Below are 18,967 nucleotides of genomic sequence, written 5' to 3'. Positions count from 1 at the left end.
CCACAAGCTTTATTTTACTGCCAGCTCTCTTCTTCCAGCTCTGTGTCCCATTCCGCGTTTAGTCCTGAGATCCACAGTGAGTATCCCTTGTAGCAGTGACTCTTTCTGCAGCACTGCCGTCCCCACCCCGGCCCCAGTGATTTCAGCTCCAGTCCCACAAGCTTTATTTAACTGCCAGCTCTTCTTTTGCACTTTCTGCTCAAAATCTTCACAGTAGTGCCACACAATACTACTTGTGCCTCTCAGGACAGGATCTTTGTTTTAGCTCTAGTTCTTGAGCTCTGATCACAGCCCTTACAGCAATTTCAATTCCAACCATGCAGTTCACCTCCCCACTCCACAATCCCTATCCCAGCCCCACAGAGGTTTTACATCAAACCCTACCATATTTCTGTCTCCTCCAGCTCTGCTGCCTCAGCTCCAGCTCCTCAGCTTCCTACTGGCTGCAGCTAAAAGCTGCTCATGCTTCTCATTGCACCTTGGGGCTGTTGATAAGGCCACAAATCAGTTACTGCCATCATTACAATTTCAGTATCTCTAGAAGCTCTCCCATCCACCCACCCAGCCCTAAGTGGCAACCCTAAGTGGCATCCCAACTCTGGGGACACTGGAAGCCTGAAGCTCAACATCCACCCTCCCCCTCACCCTGGCTCTCAGCCCAGCACCTGCACAAAGGCCCCCTCACCTCCCCTCAGGCAGCTCCGGGGGCTGGGAACAGCCACTGGACTCCTGCCCCCCCATCCCAAAAGGCACTCTTGGGCTGGTTCTTGGGCCCTAGAACCCTCTGAGCCCCCACACCCTCAGCCCCTCGTTGGTACCACAGGGCAGGGGCTGGGAACCCCCAGGCATAACCTGCAGGCCCTGTGCTGCAGCTCCATGCCTTCCTCCCATGGCATTTATCTAGCCTCAGCATTTCCACCACCCCACATTGTTTTGGGCCTGACTCATGCCAAAATCATTATTCCACACCCTGGGGTTTTATGTCCCCACTGCTCTCACAACTGGTGTTTCAGCCCCAGTCCCACAACCCTTACCAAATTAACATGACACATCTAGTAAAGAAAACAAATCAAACCAAAAAGATGTATTAAAACGGGCAATAATAAAATAACACAATTAAGAAAAAAAACATTACAAATAAAAACAAAATAAAGTAATAAAAATACAAAAAGCAAGCTTTATCCCTCGTATTCTGAACATTTCTTTAAATCCAGAAACCGCGAAGCAGCTACTTCCCAGCCCCCAGTGACAGCAGACGGTGCCCCCCCCACCGCGCCACTCCAGGCCCCACACCAGCCGCCGGCTACCCGCGCCACGCAGGGCGCGGCAGAAAGAACTGGACACGGCCGGCCCCAGATACTGCCGCAGGCATCGCGCCCGTGCTCACCGGCGCTCCCCGGATCAGCTGCCGCGGGGGTCCCGTCCTGCCGCAGCGCCGCTCCTCGGACCGCGCATCCGCAGCTCCCGTCGCTCCCAGCTTCGCCGCCGAACTGACGCCGCTGGCGCCCCAACGCCCGCTATTTATGCCCCACGGGCGGACAGCCAGCCAATCACAACCCGAGGCAGCGCCTGCCGGCTCCACCAATCCCAGCCCGCCCATTCCCGCCGCGCTCGGATCCGCGACTCCCCGCGGTCCCCTCAAGCGCTGCTCCCGCCGCCGCCATTGCTGTGGCCGCGTCTGCCCGCTGCCCGCCGCCTGCCCGCTTCCCTGGACCAGAACCTGATCCCGACCAGGACCTGAACTGGAAGCTCCCGGCCGCCCTTGCCGTCCGCAACAGCGCCTGCCGAGGCAGCGGCAGCGGGGACGCTGCTCCGCCGGCTCCCAAAGCGGCGGGTGGCGGGAGCGGCGCCTCAGACGTACGGGCGAGCGGGGCCAGTCTGAGGCGGCGAGCCGCGACTGAGCGGGCTGAGATTGGCGGGACCGCTTCCGGTTTGAAAGGGCGGCTGTGATTGGACAGGGCGGACGGAGAAAGGCGGGCCGTGATTGGCAGGCTTAGGAGCCGTCAGGCTGAGGCCCGTGGGAGCGTGGGGCGGAGCTCGCAGGCGGCGGCGGCGGCGGCGGCGGCGGCGGCGGCGGCGGCGGCGGCGGCGGCGGCGGCGGCGGCGGCGGCGGCGGCGGCGGCGGCGCTCCCGCTCGCGAAACCCCCGTCCCCTTCTCCGGCCCTCTCTCGTGCCCAGGTCCCGGTGAAAGGACCCCCGCAGAGCCCCTACCGGAGCGCCCCATCGGCACTCGGGGCAGGAGGCGGAGAGGAGTGTAGCCCGGGAGGGGTTCCGTGTCGTCTTTGCGACAGCAGGGCGGACTAGGGAGCGGCGGCGATTTGGTGAGGAGAGGGCTCGCGAGCGGGGAGGGCGTGCAGCGCCCGCTGCGGGCTCTGGGTGCCTCTTCTACCGCAGTGCTTCCGCTTCTGCGGGGACTTGGCCTGCCCCGACTGGCCGAGATCAGCACCCTGTTAAGTTAAGTGCCCGCGTCCCCCTGCCCGCCCTGCGCCTGCTGCGGGCCCGCTGCTCACCCTCGTCGTCGGATGTTATAGATGATAAAACAATACTGGCTTTCACATTCATAGATTAGCTTTTTGCATTACAAGTATTTTGATGTGGTAAAACTTATTCTTACTTTGAACTGCTTTGTATAGTGTAATATGCCAGTTTATGTATGCACTGTATATTTCATATGAATAGTAGCGTGATAAATATATGGTAGGCTTTAGCAAAATGTTAAAATAGAAACTAAAATACTTCTATGTAACTAACTCAGAAAATGGTGTAAAGCAATTATTCTGCTTCTTATAACTGCAGACTGCCCCTACCAAGTGATAAGATAATAGTGACACAAAAAGAGCTTAAGCATCCAGGAAGGATTTATCGACTCTTACCAGTGTTATCAGGGAGTGTGAAGCAACAGGATAAAACTACAGGAAGAAATAAAATATGTAGACCTAATTTACAGAACGTTCTGCAGACAAGTCAGAGGTTAAAACCAAACAAGAGAGTTCCTGGAACATCAAAAAGTCAAAGGAATGTTTGAATAATGTGTAAGTTAATGAATATGCCTGTAACCTCAGCAATGTAACAGTATATAGTGAACATGTTTTTAAGCTACCTCTGTGCTCTTTGGCTGTGTGCTAAAAGCATCCCAGTGCTGGATTATTTTGTCCTTTTATCCTTTATTAAAATTTTAAAAATTATAAAGAGTGAACTCTGTTTATCACATCAGTGAAGCTTAAGCTGATCTGCATCCAGGTGTTTTGGGACCTGCTGGGGCAGGCCATCGAGGTAAGCGTGGGGCTACCGCAGTGGAGGCCAAGTATTTCAACACAATAGCATAATCAGCAACGTTAATTAATTTTGTATTCTTCATGCAAGCCTCAGCCTAAAGAACGCTACCAGCCTCTACTAGGATTAATAATACGCATAGTAAGTGTTACTAGTATTAATATTTAGGTAAGAACTGTTAGTGTTAACACTGGCAGTCAGTGTGTTAGCTGGTGTTTACTGTGAAGCTCTGCTCTCCCACAGTATGACAAGATCCTGAAGCTGTCCTCAGGTGCACAGTTAAGTGAGCACTGCTGTCCTTACCACGGTCCCCCAATGGAGCCACGCTCCAGAGACGGGCAGCAGTGACTCTGCAGACGCCTTCCCAAGGTGACAGAGCTCGCCCTCCTTCCCATCTGCAGTCAGGGGATGTGAAGGCAACCATTGCTGTCCTCGGCTTCATCATCTCCAGTGCAGCCAAGCACAGTATAGACAATGAGTCTCTGTCAAGTGAGCTGCAGCAGCTGGGACTGCCCAAAGGCAGGGGAAGCCCTCAGGGTGGCACCATCAGCCAGACCTGCTGGGATGTTGCTGACAGTTCCCAGCCCTGCCTTCTTCACAGCCAGATGGAGGGCAGGCTGCCTGCTGTGCTGTCCTCCATCACCTCCCTTCTGTACCATCAGTCCCTGGGGGCTCCTCAGGTGCTTTGGTGAGGTTTGGCAGCTGCAGGTCTGGTGTGAGCAGAGGGATTCTTCTCTTGTCTCCCCTCATGAGCAAAGCATGCCAGCCAGCTGTGCTGTTTTACATGTGACTGACCCACAAAATTGCAGGAGACTGAGGACTCGTAACAGGTGCAGGACAGGTTCAAAAGCAACTTGGGACAAAACCTCTGTCTTTGTCAGTCCAAAGGGACAGCAGAGCTCACATCTGCTCACAATAATCCTCTGGGGAGTGGAGCAATGTCTGTATGGAAAGATGACTGGGGGTAAAATCAGTGGAAACCGAGAAGTTACATTTGTATCCTAACAGGAGCTATAATGGGACAGAAATTTTAGGGTAAAATACAGGTGCTGTTCCCAGGATGGAGCTGGGTTGGCATGCTCCACGATGATTCCCCATGCAACCATAAGGACCTGCTAAGGGTGGTGGAGTGGAGTGGGGCACCACAACCAGGCTCTGCCAAAATCTTTGCAGGGGCAGCAACTCCATGGTAATTTGAAGCTTATTAATTGCATAGCAAGGGCTATTTGGCATATGTAGGAACACTTTCCAACCTAGCGTCTGAAGACCAATTTAGAGGAGGCGCCTCTAAGTCAAAAGCCAGCCAGACCTTATGTTCTTAGCACCATTCATTTAGAAGAAATCCTGTGACATTTGCAAATTTAAGAGGTGACACCCCCATTCAGACCATGGCTCCTGGGTGCGAACAATAGCTCTTTTCAACAGCAAGGAAATCTGCATGCCCTAGTGTCTCAAGGTCACTTCACCTGAGAGTCCAGAGACCCAAATCCAGCCAGAGTCCTAGTTCCCAAAAAACTTCTGCTATAAGAAATCCTTCAAAGTGTGCAATTCTAGGAGTGGAAATCCTACAGGAAACACGAGGCTTCAGGCTGCAAATGGGATCTCTTTTCCACACAATGGAAAACTCAGCAAGCCCTTCTGGCAAGACCAGTTCACAGGAGGCCCACAATTCTCAAGGGCCAGGCTTGAGAGATCCGACTCCATGGAAGCTTTAATCTGAGAAAAATCCTGTGATGTTGGTACTTTTAAAAGGCAGAATGGCACATTTAGACCCTGGCTGATGCTTTGGAGAGTGATTCTTTTACACAGTAAATAATGATTTCATTCCAATGTCTGTAGGTCACTTTGGAAACAGCCCCTGAAACCCAAGACCAAGAAGAGCCATACTTCATGACAGCTGCCATCTGGGAGGAATCCTATGACATTTGTGATTCAAGAAATTGAACCCAAAATTTCAACAGCTGATATGCAGATGCAAAAGACTGCTGTTTTCCTGAGATAAGAAATACTCCAAACCTAACATTCTGAAGGAGTTCAGAATACACACCCAGGACTGCCATACCCCCCAAAGCGCTACCTCCTGGCAGATTGTCTCTATGGTAAACCCTGTCACACTAGAAATGTTAGGAAGCAGAATCCAAACTACAGCACAAGCACCTGTAAGGAAAAGGTACCTCTGTTCATGAGATAGAACCCTTTCTGTTCCCTTCAGCCCCTGCAGCTGTTCTCATGCTTTCAGGGCACTTGATTGGTTCATTCCTAGATAAAACTTATGTCTTTATTTTCAAAGCTATTACCCATCTCTAGTCAGAGTTTCCTACATTCCTGTATACAAATAAGTGGATAGAGAGAGGGTTTCTTTCCAAATGAATTTAGAGATAAATTCCTTTTCTTTGCCAATACCTATAAAAATGAAAACCTTGACAGGTTTTAGTATTCTACACCCATCCCTCCCTGTGAAATTTATGGCAGTTTTGGGTCCCTCTGGGAGACGACATCCAGCATGTCATGCTGGACTGTTCTAGAGAGTAATTTTCAAATGTAAGCTTAGCAAAGTTTGAATTGACTTGAACAGAGAAAAAAACTACAAGTGAACACCTACACCTGCCTACAAAGAGCTAACAAGCCCCTGGCAGCTGCCAGCATCAAAGCACAGCAGATGTTTCTAATACAGGGTAAGGATAACAATATCACCTTCTGTTCTCTCCAGCTTCTTTTCCCTGCAGTCATATTTTGCTTCTTATGATTTTTTTAGTCTCTGTATCTTCTAGGACAGCACCGAGCCCGACGACAAGGATACGAGAGTCTTTCCCTGCCGGACGGAGAGAACCAGGAAAACAGTTAAAAAAAGAACAGGGCAGTTTGAAATTCATACTTGCAACGAGAAGCAGCACCTAACCAACAGAACAAAAGTAAACAAAGCACGACACCTCCCTGGGGACAGAAGACTTATAAACTCTCCAGGATTTACAATTCTAGCGACCAAACCCTTCAGGACAGCAGCCAAGTGTCCCATGGGGTGGTGCTGCACCAAAGAACCATCTGAGAGGTTCCAAAGAGTGAAATGCACAATATTTTGCAAAGACAAAAAATCCTGCAAAATAACAAAAATACAATAGATGTAAACTACAGGGCAAGAGTACAAGTGTTACCTTTGGCAGCTGGAACCATCCAGGTGAGCACCTGATAACTGGATCCTCACCAGAATTTGAACCCTTCAGGACACAGAAGGGTTTTCCCCAGGAATTTCACAGACTGAGTTTTGATAGAAGCACGCTCGCCGGATCCTCAGAAACGTCACCCATTCTCCAGGCGTCTGGAGAGAACTGCAAATGGCTCTCACGTAGTTGGAGCTGGTTCTGTAAGGTCTCAGGGTGAATTTCACCAGATGGAACTGAACTGGGCAACTCCCAGTGAGACAGAGGGAACCCAAAGCTTGTTTTACCCAAACCTTGGGTAAGCACAGCTCCAGCAAATACTGAGGAAACAGACATAACAGGGTAAAAATAATAAAACTATTGCTTTTTCTTTAATCTTGCCTTTTTTTGTTTTATTCAGATGAGCAAAACAATGAAGGAGAAGGTGAAAAACTCACCATTACTGAACATTTCATCATCTGTAAGCTGAGCATCCTTAGCATAGAGGACTCCAGAGTTAAAATTCACTGATCCCTGGGAAATAAAACCAAATATATGACAAACAGTCAAACAGAAGGCGTAAAAATTTGTTTCCTCTACAGACTTTCAAGAATGTATCTTTGTATATATCCTACACATTACAACATACACTTTACACCATCTCCTAATATATAATAATTTACCTTTAAACTTTGATAGTATAGTGTGGAGAAATGGCTCCATGACAGAGGTCACGCAGACATTCGCTCGTTAGCCGACCAGGAGCTGGGAAAGTACCAAACACAGGTATTTTTGAGTTTTGCACCTGCAAGATAGCGTGTGCCTGGGCCTAGCTGGGTAGGATAACAAGTAGACAGAGAGACGTGGGAAATAGGGAATGTAGGCCCAAAGGAATGAGGAAGAGTTGATGGTATAGTTTAACCAATAGATCGCTTGGCTTACAGAATATTCATAAGCTTATTATGTGCTGTATAAGTGTCTGATACTCTCTGCAATAAACATAGCTTGCTGATCTCATATTGAGTGTCCGAGTCTTCCCTCACCCAAGAGTATAGCATAAAATTATTAACTAAAATTGGTGATCTATTATTATTAAGTTGTGCTTAAAGTTATTTTTGCTGTCATGTTCAAAACAATTTTTTTTTTTTTTTTACTGTAATGAATGAGCAATTGATTTCAAAGTCATCACAAGCCCATCAAAAAAACAAAGCTCTATTCACCGGGCAGGTCTGTGAGCTAGAGGGTAGTTAGGCTTGTACTTACCTCTTGCTCTTCATGAACCAATAAATCCTGTCAACAAAACCAGGATCTTTAGCCCACTCCTATTAAAGATTCTACAAGGATGATGGTTTGATTTGTGTTTAGAAGTTTAGATTTAAAATGGCCAGTCCAATGGATAAATAAAGACAGTTGAAGTAGTATTACTTTACTCTTATTATTATTATTATTGGTATTAGTATTATCAGCTACTGGAAGAAACAAACCAGTAGTATCTATACTTAATTACTTCTATTTCCAGAAAACAATAAAGAAAAAGAACCAAACCAAAAAAAGTCACTTCCTACCTTTTGTATCTCAGGATGATGAATTTCTCTTGGGCACTTCTCCAATTTATCAAGACTCATAGCACTGAAAGGCAAACAAAACAGTGCTTTATAGAAGGCCAAGTGCACGTTTCAAGGCTGAACCACCAACTGATTGCAGTGACAGCAGTTACAACATGAATCAGTCCAAGGGCCTCTCTTAAATGGAATGGAATGTTTTGTGGAACTGCCATTTCTTTCCCAAAATACTAACTTCCAACACTTCCTAAACTTATTTTGCATTTTAAAAACAGAAATTAGTAAGACTCTGTGTGGACATCAGGTTTATTTCCTTCTAATGCACAGAGCTCTGTTCCATCATCCTTCACTTTGGCTCTACACAGAATCATGGTGAGCTTTTCAGGAGTGCTCAATAATCAATTCTATTTCTTTTCCTAGTTCTCTCTCTTCTTCAATAATTAAAGGCAAGTCAAATGAAAAATGACAAGTTCAGCATCAGAGTCACACTTTTCCCCTTTGTCTGCTCAAGAACAGGCTTTAAATCCACTTATTGCTGCCTTCAACGATTCAGACTTGCAAAACCATTCTTACATGTTTTACAGGTTTATCATAAAACCCACAGAACACAAGCTCTGAATTACAGGAAAAGGTACACAGGCAAATATCTAAACTGATTACTTATTTGAAAACACATACCTTAATTCAGATTTCACCCAGAATGTTTCTGTGGGACACTAAGGGAGACATATTTTGTGAGTACCCTGTAAACGAGAAAAGCTAGCATAGATTACAGGACATACCCACTTTTTCTGCATATTCAAATAGAATTATTAATAAAAACAATTAAGTTTAAAAAGAAGGAAGATAACCAAGGTAATTTTACTCAGCTATATTTACTCCCGATTTAGAGAAAAAAAAAAAGGCCCGGGTGCTGCAAAGAAAAAAAAAGTGAACCACAAACGCTTACAGTAGAATTTTAAAACAATCGCTTGGATAAAAGAATCTTATGGAACGTGAAGTAGAAAAAAAGTGAAACCACTATCAGACCTGCCTATTTTCTCACCAGTGTACAAGAAAATCCTAAAAGCAGTATGAAGTCACTGCCTAAAACCGGTCATGGGATGTAACCAAGAACAATTTAGGCATTTGCTAATCTAGACAGAAACCTTTTCTGGATGCTAGTGTCAAATCACAAGTTTTGTCTCTCAGAAGCTCGACAATGCTGGAAAGCATTTTCCCCGGGGCTCGGGAGGGCAGGGGCGGAAGGGGGAGTCACTTTGCAGCTCGCACCTGTGCCATCCGAAGCACACAGCCCGCCCGCTCCCTGCGCTGGGCATTCTCCCGGCCATCTCTGGCTTTACCGCCCAGCGCCGCTCCATCCGCTGTCACGGCACAAAGAGCCACGGGCACTAACGCAGGCAGCAGCCCCGTCATGCCGGCGATACCGCAGCGCTCCCTGCTCGCAGCGCCCAACACGGGCGGAGCCGCCTCCGCCCGCAGCACCGGCAGCAGCCCGAGGGAGACGGCTGCAGCTCGGGGGCTCCTCCGGCGCCTCCGCCAGCCCGAGGGCGGCCGCCCCACCGGGACCGCGGCAGCGCCCGGCGCCGCTCGCCCGGGGCGGCTCCTGCAGCTCCCGGCCCGCGGCAGCAAAGCACCGCCTCGCCCCCCGCCATCGGCGGGCGGCAGCGCCCCCGCCCCCGGCACCGCTGAGGGAGGCCGAGGAACCGGGCGGACGCTCCTTCCGCGCTGCTCAGCTCCGTGCGGGCGGCCAGACGGAGGCTGCGCCGCTCCAGCGTCGCCGTCCCGCGCGGGAGAGGCGCCGGCAGCTGCCCGCGCACAGCCCCGCGCGGCCGCCTGGCACGCCAGCCACTCATGTGCCGCGTCGGCCGTTGCGTCACACGCCGCGCCAGCAGCAGGGCCTGCCGGGAGTTGGAGTCTCGGGCTGACAGCCACAGCTCCGTCCCCCGGGAGCCACCGGGAGCTGCAGCCCCTCCTGGGCATCAAACCGGTGCTTCGCCCCACGGCGGGGAAGGACCTGAGGCAGCACCGCTCCTCCCGAATACCCTCTCTTTTTCCCTCCAACTCTTTTTACTTTTTTCACTCGATTTTTTTTTTCACCACTTCCCTTCCTTCTTGCTCTCCTGCTTCCTTTCCTTTCCTTTCCTTTCCTTTCCTTTCCTTTCCTTTCCTTACCCATTTTTGTATTTCTGATCTTGGTTTACATTTCCACCTCTAGAATAAAAAAGCAGCAGTTCTGTGTCACGTACAGCAGTAGAAACTTTCAGGCTACCCGGGAGTAAAAAAAAACTCCAAAACGAAAATGATTTAAAGAAAACTATTTATTCCCTGGGAGCCTGAAATTTTCTACTGCTGCACGTGACACAGAGCTTTTATTCCTTCTTATAGATAGTTGATATTTTATATAAATTTATAGTTTATATTGATGCATTATATTAATAACTATATATAATATGCACCTTATTCAAAAAATATACGGGAATTATTTTTTAAATTATTTACCATATCTACTGCTACAACTTATTTTTCCTTATATTTCTAATTTTTATATAAATCTTTAATGTGTTTATGATATATTTCTATACTTATATTTCTACCTTTATATTATTTGTATTTGTAATTTTTACACGAAAACCCCTGCTTTAGCAAAGAAAAAACAAAACCATCCATTATTTTAAACTACCTAAATTTTTTTAATATTTATATTTATCATAATATACAACAAATGATAGATATAGATAGATAGATACATACATACATATATCACATCCATATTTATATCTATTTTATATCCATTTCCTATAATATATTTAATAAAATATATGCAGTATTACGTGTATTATATACTTTACAATTCATGTTATTTTACATTTACAATTTATTATTAATTTTTTATATATCTGCATATAGTTGCAGTACATTTATATATTTGTATTTTTGTTTGGGTTGTATTTACATTTATATTCTCTATTCATATATCTATAAACATACACAATACTCTATTAAAATTAGAGTAACTTATTGTAACATATAATGACTTATGTTACATGTTAAATTTTAAAAATTGACCGAATATATAAAAATAAAATTGGCCCATTCCCATTGCTACACATCTATTTCTTTTGTTTCAATATAGTTAGAGTCATAATTGCATATTTAAAATCCAATTCCTAAATGAAATGACAGAACAAACAGCATCAAATTCCCACCAATATCTTCCAAAAACATCAAGATACCTCCAACAGCCAAACAAGTGTCAGCAAAAAAACAAAGAACACTCTTTTCAATAACAATTCTCATCACGACAGAAAAATGGAACCAAAATAAAAGAAAATCCTCTAGAAACACACACAGCAAATTACAAAAAGTACTAAAAAAATGTCAAACCAATCTACTCAACTCAAGCCAATGCCACTCACCCTGAACGACGTTACTAAAAAAAAATAAAAAACAACAAAATTCTACCTCTACACTAACTCAAAGAATAAACAATCCTCTGTAAAAATAACTTTAAAACCTGAACTAATTAACAAAATGGAAAAACATCTCAACCACTAAAAACTAAGAAATTAACTACCCAAATAAATAAATACTTTAAAAACCCACCATATAAATACCCATGTTCCCAAAAAAAACCCTGATAAACAATACGCAAATACATTAAAAGACGACAACAACAACAACAACAAAAAAGGAAAATAAAGAAACCAACAACAAGAATAATACCAAAAACCAGATAAATCTGCAACAAAAAAATTATTCCCCACTGAATAAACCCATAGTGCCTCAAGCTATCAAAATAAAAATACCACCTAGAAACAAACACAAAGACTAAAGACAAACGTAACCATAAACAATGTCCCCCAAATTACCCGTAACCATAAAACATACACTACAATCAAACAAACCAAACAAATAAAAGCCCTGGAAGACGATAAACACACATGCAATTATCGAGATTAAAAACCCGCTGCTATGAACGACACGACGCTACCCCAAGCCGCCCAAAACAAACACTACACACTCACGCTAATAAAAGCCACCGCAACAGAATTAAAATGCGAACCGCTGCTTCGCGCTACGACCCGTAAAAACCATTGCGCGCCCTTCTAAAAATAACACCCCGCCAAAAAAATATATATCCGACTACAAAACCCAATCCAAAACAAACCTTTATCATCCCTACCGGCACCGAGAACCGTGCCCACTCAGGAAGAACACCGTATCCCTTAGCGGACACCCGCTGCAAACCGAACCCAGCGATGCAATCAACGCCTCCAAAGCGCCTCCGAGCCACGGCACCGCCGCACTTTGAGCGGCCGAACCCCGCGCTCGCTGCCGGCCCCGGACGGAGCGCGGCTCCCGGCAGGAAAGCGGCTCCTGCGGCGGCTGCTCCGGCACGCGGGGCCGGCGCCGTCCCGGGCAGCCCCGCCCGCTGCCCCTGCCCGGCGGGGCCGGCACCGGGCCCGGGGCTACCGGAGGCGCCCGAGCCCCGCGCCCGGAGCGGACGGAGCGGCCGGCACCGCCCGGGCCGGCGCAGCAGCGCCCGCGCCGCCTCTGCCGCCCTTGGCCGGCCCGGCCCGGCTCCGCTCGGCTCCGCACGGCTCGCACCAGCGCGGCTCCGCCACTGCCGCTCTTGGCCGGCCCGGCCGCGCCGAATCCCCCGTGCGCCCCGGCAGCTGCCCGGGCCGTGCCAGCAGCGCTTCCGAGCGGGAACGTTCCGGGCCGGGCCGCGGGCACGGGCAGCGCCCTCCAATGCAGCGGCACAGCCCCATTGCAGCCCTGCAAACGCTGCCGGAGCTGCGGCTTCCCGCAAGCCAGCCCCGAAACCGCAGACGGGGCGCACCTCACTTCAACAAGGGCAAAGAAATGCCTTCTCCCCTCCAATTTCACCCCCTAGGAGAGCAGAAAAGAAGGGGCGCTCCCCAAATGAAAGCCTTCGACTGATGGGAAAGGGCGATTTCGACCTCCATTCAAACCCTTGAAAAGGAGGGACACCAGGGCTGCCCCCTCCATTTAAACCCGAGGGTGATGAAAATGGGGTGGGCTGCCTTCAAATCAATCCCATAATGCCACAAGAATACTTTTCCCATTCCCCTTAGAATAGAACGCAGGGATTCCCTGTCAGCCCCGGGATACCCCTAACAGCCTGGAAAAGGCAGCTTTTCCTGCAATCAACACCCTTAAAACCACAAGTCAAGAGGGATCCCCTCAGGTCAAACGCAGACAATAAAAGAAGAGGAGCTGCTTCCTTCTCCTTAATCCCTTTTTGTCCTCACAAGCTCCACTTTTGTTCCTGGGGATCCGGGGAGGGACTGGCAAGATGAAATTGCAAAGGGGAAGGAGAAAATTCCCCGCTCCAAACCCACACGGGCTCACCTGTTCGGCTGCTGCTCCCGGGCACAAGGATTCGTCCCTCGGCGCCTCCTTTAAGCGATGCTCCACGTACCCAAGCGCGGATCCAGGTGTTGCCCCCGACCCTGTGGGAAGCTCCCGCAGTCCTTCCATGAGACAGCGCCGGGAGCCGCCCATAAACCCCTCCACTCAGCAGCTCCATGCAAAAGGGAGCTGAGGCAAAGCCTCCCCCTAAAACAGCCTCGCCCTGGCAGGAGCCGGACCCTCATCATCCTCACACTCACACCTGGGCTGCTCCAAGCCCCCATCATCCTCACACTCACACCTGGGCTGCTCCGAGCCCCCATCATCCTCACACTCACACCTGGGCTGCTCCGAGCCCCCATCATCCTCACACTCACACCTGGTGCTGATCTGAGCCCTCATCATCCTCACACTCACACCTGGGCTGCTCCGAGCCCCCATCACCGTCACACTCACACCTGGGGTGCTCCGAGCCCCCATCATATATTTTTCATATTTATAGTCGCATGTATATTTAGAATTTATATTACTGTATAATAAAAGTTATATTATATATTGCATCTCTTCATGTTACTTACATAGGTTTCTATTTCTATTCATCGTTTGGTATTATATCTTTATATCTCTATATATTTATTATATATTTCTGTATGTCGATTTACATTTCTAGAGTACTTATATTATTTAAAATAAAACCCCTGCCTCTAACGAAATAAAAAGCAAAGACAACCCTTTCTTTAAAACACATTTAAAATTTTAAAAATAATTTTGTTTGTCATAATTTTATTCACATCTATATTTGTAATTTTCATTTGTTATATTTATAGATATTATATATATTGGAGAGAATACCTTTTTATATAATAATAGATATATTCTTTTGACACAATAGATTTCTTTTACTTATATTTATATGTATTAAATATTTATTGATATCGACATATATATATGATATATTTGGATTTCTAGTTTTATATTTTTTATGAAATCTCCAGCCCATACCCCAATAAAAGCCAAACTATCCCCAATTTATTTAAACTATATTTAAACATAAATCGTGTCACAGCTGCATTGCACAGCAGTGCCCCAAGCTAATCTGACACTTGTTCATCTCCTGGACCTGAATCTGAACCCGCTCACCTTGATCGCACCTGGCAGAACCATTTTCGTACCTTTTCCTGGCATGTCTTGTTTTTGTTTTTTTTTGTCTTGAGTTTTTGTGGCCTTTATTGCCTCTCTTTCTTGCCTTGATTTTGGGGGCTTTTACTCCCTTTTTCCTTGATTTTTTTCTGGCACTTCTTGGGGTTTTTTCTTCGTTTCTTCTTGCCCATCTTGTTGGGTTTTTTTGGTTTTTCCTTGCCCCCCTTGGGGTTTTTTTTTCAGGTGTTTTGTTGTTTTTTTTTTTTTTTTTCCTTGGATTTTCTTGGCCTTCTTTTTTTTTCTTTTCTGGATTTTTTCTTCCCCATCTTGGTTTTTTGTTCTGATTTTATTTCTTGCCCATTTTGGGGTTTTTCTCTGGTCTGTTTTCAGGGATTTTTCTTGCCCATCTTGGGTACTTTTCTGTTTTGTTTTTTTTTTTTTTTTTTTCTCTGCCTTTCTTACGGTTTTTTCTGGTTTATTTTTTTTTCTGGGATTTTTCTCCCCTATCTTGGGGGTTTATTCTGGGCTTTTTCATGCCCATCTTGGGGTTTTCTTCTGCGTTTTTTTCTTGCCCATCTTGTTCTTGTTTTTCGGTTTTTTTTTTCTGTCTTTATTTTGTTTTATTCCTGTTTTTATTTCTGTGGTATTTCTGGGATTTTTCTTGCTCATCTTGGATTTTTCGGGGAGGGGGGTTTCTCACCCATCCCGAGGTTTGGGTTTTTTTTATGTGGGTTTGTTTTTTTTTTTTTGTTTTTTTTTTTTGTTTTTTTTTTTTTTTTTTCCGTAGGTTTCTCCTTGCCCTCCTGGTTTTTGGGTTTTTTGTCTGTTTTCCTTCCTTCCTTCCTGTCCTTCCTTCTTTCTTCCTTTCATTTCCTTTCCTTATTTTCTTTTTTTCTTTTTCTTTCTTTCTTTCCCTGCATTTCTAATCTTGGTTTTCCTTTCTAGCTTTAGAATAAAAAAGCAGCAGTAGTAACTTTCAGGCTACCTGGGAGTAAAAAAAACTCCAAAACGAAAATGATTTAAAGAAAACTATTTATTCCCTGGGAGCCTGAAATTTTCTACTGCTGCACATGACATAGAGCTTTTATTCCCTCTTATAGATAGTTGATATTTTATACTTTATACAGCGCCCCCTGCCGTCTGCACAGGCGCACTGCATGCAGAGCGCTGCGGCGTCGTTCGGTTCTGTTTAATGAAACTCGGCTGAATTCGGCTTGCTTCGGCTCTTGGTCTAAACTCGTTTCAGTTCGGCTCTTCGGCTAAACTCGGTCGTATTCGGCACGTTGTCTAAATGCGGCTCAAGTCGGCTACACTCGGCTATCGGTTCCAGTCGGCTATCATCGGCTCTTGGTGTAAACTCGGCTGTTTTCGGCCGCACTGGGCTCTTCGGTTCAAGTCGGCTGTTTTCGGCCGCAGTCGGCTCTTCGGGGAAACTCGGCTCTTTCCGGCCACACTCGGCTCTTCGGGTAAACTCGGCTGTTTCCGGCCACACTCGGCTCTTCGGCTCTTCGGAACTATTCGGTCCGGCTCGGCTCCCTCAGGGCGGGAAAGCGGACGTGAGAGGACCCCGGCACAGCGAGGCGTTTACCCAGATGCCTCTCACAAACCCGCCGAAATACGCCCGCCCACGGCGCCCCTGAGCCCACAGCATGTCTCGAGTACACATGAAACGCCACAGAAAAATCCGTCGGGGCCGCCATGACGTCGGTATTCCGTGCAGGCAGTCCAGTTACACCCACCCGGTCCTCCACTTCCCCGCCCTTTTCGCCGCCATGCTGAGAAGGTCAACCAAAACTCCGCGACATCGCCCACGCGCCACTCCCAAGGTGGCGGCCTCTCGGTGCAGGGCTGCAGTACCGCGCTCTGCCCACAAGGCGGCAGCACTGTCGCCCGCCCCAGCCGGGGGCGCAGCGCGCCTCGGGGCTGCGGGCAGCGAAGGCGGCAAAAAAGAACAGGGGCGAACCCCGCCGAAAACTGCTCTGAAATAAATGCCCCAAAACAACCGGGAAGAGGGAAAAAAAACTTCTGCCTCTAGCCTAATAGGATAAAAGACAAAACAAAACAAAACACAACACAACACAAAAAAAAAAAAAAACAAAACAAAACAAAAAAAAAAAACAAAGAAAAAAAACCCCAACAATTTCTTTAAAAAAATATTTAAATATTTTTAAAATATTTTTTCATATTGATATTCACATTTCTATTTACAATGTATATTGATGTACACTGTCCATTTACACATTTCTTTTTATAAATACATTTCTATTCGATATTGCATATATCCCTACAACTTAAATTTATTTGTATATTTTTATAAATATTTTTACATAGTAAGTATATATTTCTGTTACGATTTTTACTTCTGTAACACTTGGATTATTTAAAATAAAACCTTTGCCTCCATCCACATTAAAGCCAAAAAGAACCCCTTTCTTCAAAACTGTATTTAAATATTTTTTTAAATTCTATTTTTCAGGTTCATATTCACATTTACATTTAAAATGTATACTTATGTATACTGTTATTTGTATTCTTCATTACATCTCTTCCTATTATTTGTATTTATTTATATTTTGTGTTTATATATATATTTATATCTTGATTGTATATCTCAATATTTAGAAATATATAACAATAATATCTATATTCATATTATTTAAAATAAAAACCCTGCCTCTAACACAAGAAGAATAAAAAAAACCCCAACCCTTTGTTTTAAACAATATTTAAATAGATTTTATCCTCATGTTCAATTTTTATATTCATATTTGTATTTATAATGTATATTAATGTCTATTGCTTACTTATACATTTATCTTTACCAATGTCAATTTATTAATAAATTTATATTCTATATTACATCCGATGCGAGTAGGTATTTATATTTTTTATATATTTTTATTCATATTTTTTATATTGATTAAATATTTCTGCGTCAAGATTTTTACTTCTGGAACACGTATAATATTCAAAATAAAAACCCTGCCTCTACTTAAATAAAAGCCAAAACATTCCCTTTCTCCTAAACTATATTTACATATTTTTATATTTATATGCCCATTTATAATTTATATTGCCATATAATGTTATTTATATTCTATACTACAACTCTTCATATTACTTACATATATTTATATTTAAATTTATAGTCATAGTTTAGCAATTTCTCTTTATATATTTACTATATATTTCTATCTTAAGATCCACATTTCTATTTTACTTATATTATTTAAAATAAAACTCCTGCCTCTAACCAAATAAAAACCAAGGATACCCCATTATTTGAACCAGATTTAAAATTTAGGAAGTAAATTTATTTTTCAAAATTATAATGATATTTATATGGATATTTTTATTTATTTTATTCATAGATATTATATATATTAGAGAGAATACCTTCTAATATAATCATAGATATATATTTTCCGTATTATATATATTTTTACTTATATTTATTTAAATTAAATATGTATAGATATTTGTATTTCTATATATATTTGTATATCTGAATTTATATTTTATTTCTATCATTTATTTAAAATTCCCAGCCTATAACCTAAAAAAAAAACCCCAATTTACTTTAACTCTATTTAAATATTTTTATATCTACAATCTATATTTATTTATCTTTGTGTATATATATATATATATAAAATAGACTATCATTTATCTATATGATAATATGTTACAATTATATACTATGTATTTTAGTTTTATGTATGTATCTGTTATCTATATTTATGTTTACCACTCTAATGTTATATTTATTTTTAAATGTATATTTATTTCTATTTTCATCTCTATATTAAACCATGTCAGTTCATTAACCCAACACACCAGAGCCACAACAATACTGTACCTTTGTCAGCGCCGGCACGCAGCACACGCCCATCCCATCGCAGCACAGCAAAACAAAACCTATTTCTATTACTAACGGAACAAACATCCCACAACGTCATTGAACCCTAATAAAAACTCAAATAAACCTAACTGTAAATAAATTTTAAATCCCACTATAAAGTGGCCCAAAACCTCCGCACATGCTCATCATAAACTTCCTCCTAAAATGATATCTCAAAAACCCCAAAAAACTCAAACACACCTTGAAAATGACACAACTGCTAATAAAAATTAACACCCAATAAAAATTAAATCAAACCAACTCACTAGACTCAAAACTGCACAACTGACCCTAAACATTACTAAAAAAAGTCCCCAAAGCTCTACCTTTATGCTAATGCACAAATAATAACCTATGATCTATCAAAGTTATTTGAAAAAATTAAAAAAATAATTAAAACCATGAAAATAAAAAACCTAAACTATTAAAATACTAAAAAATATCACTACCTAAATTAAAAAACATATTGCCTATAAAAACCCACCATATAAATGCTCCTGTCCCAAAAAATAAAAATAAAAAAAACTATCCAACCAGAAAGAAATCAGAACTTAGGAACACCAAAACCATAATGT

At 44.1% G+C, this 18,967-nt stretch overlaps 1 long non-coding RNA gene across 5 annotated transcripts; it reads right to left on the bottom strand.

The window, feature by feature from the left end:
* Positions 1-2,840: 2,840 nt before the first annotated feature.
* On the bottom strand, positions 2,841-12,259 carry LOC134425461 (uncharacterized). 5 transcript variants are annotated; one of them, XR_010029690.1, is made up of 7 exons: positions 12,144-12,259; positions 8,651-8,715; positions 7,976-8,039; positions 6,869-7,175; positions 6,426-6,751; positions 5,968-6,085; positions 2,841-5,131 (listed from the first exon to the last, which is right to left on the bottom strand). It is a non-coding gene; the product is annotated as an uncharacterized LOC134425461 (long non-coding RNA). The 5 variants fall into 5 exon arrangements; XR_010029691.1 differs by lacking the exon at positions 12,144-12,259 and adding an exon at positions 9,245-9,492; XR_010029688.1 differs by lacking the exon at positions 12,144-12,259 and having other exon boundaries at positions 8,651-9,236.
* Between the last annotated feature and the right edge of the window lie 6,708 nt (positions 12,260-18,967).

Source organism: Melospiza melodia, chromosome 15 (assembly GCF_035770615.1).
Source record: "Melospiza melodia melodia isolate bMelMel2 chromosome 15, bMelMel2.pri, whole genome shotgun sequence".
Lineage (NCBI taxonomy): Eukaryota > Metazoa > Chordata > Aves > Passeriformes > Passerellidae > Melospiza > Melospiza melodia.
This window is presented reverse-complemented; position numbering and strand designations above follow the sequence as displayed.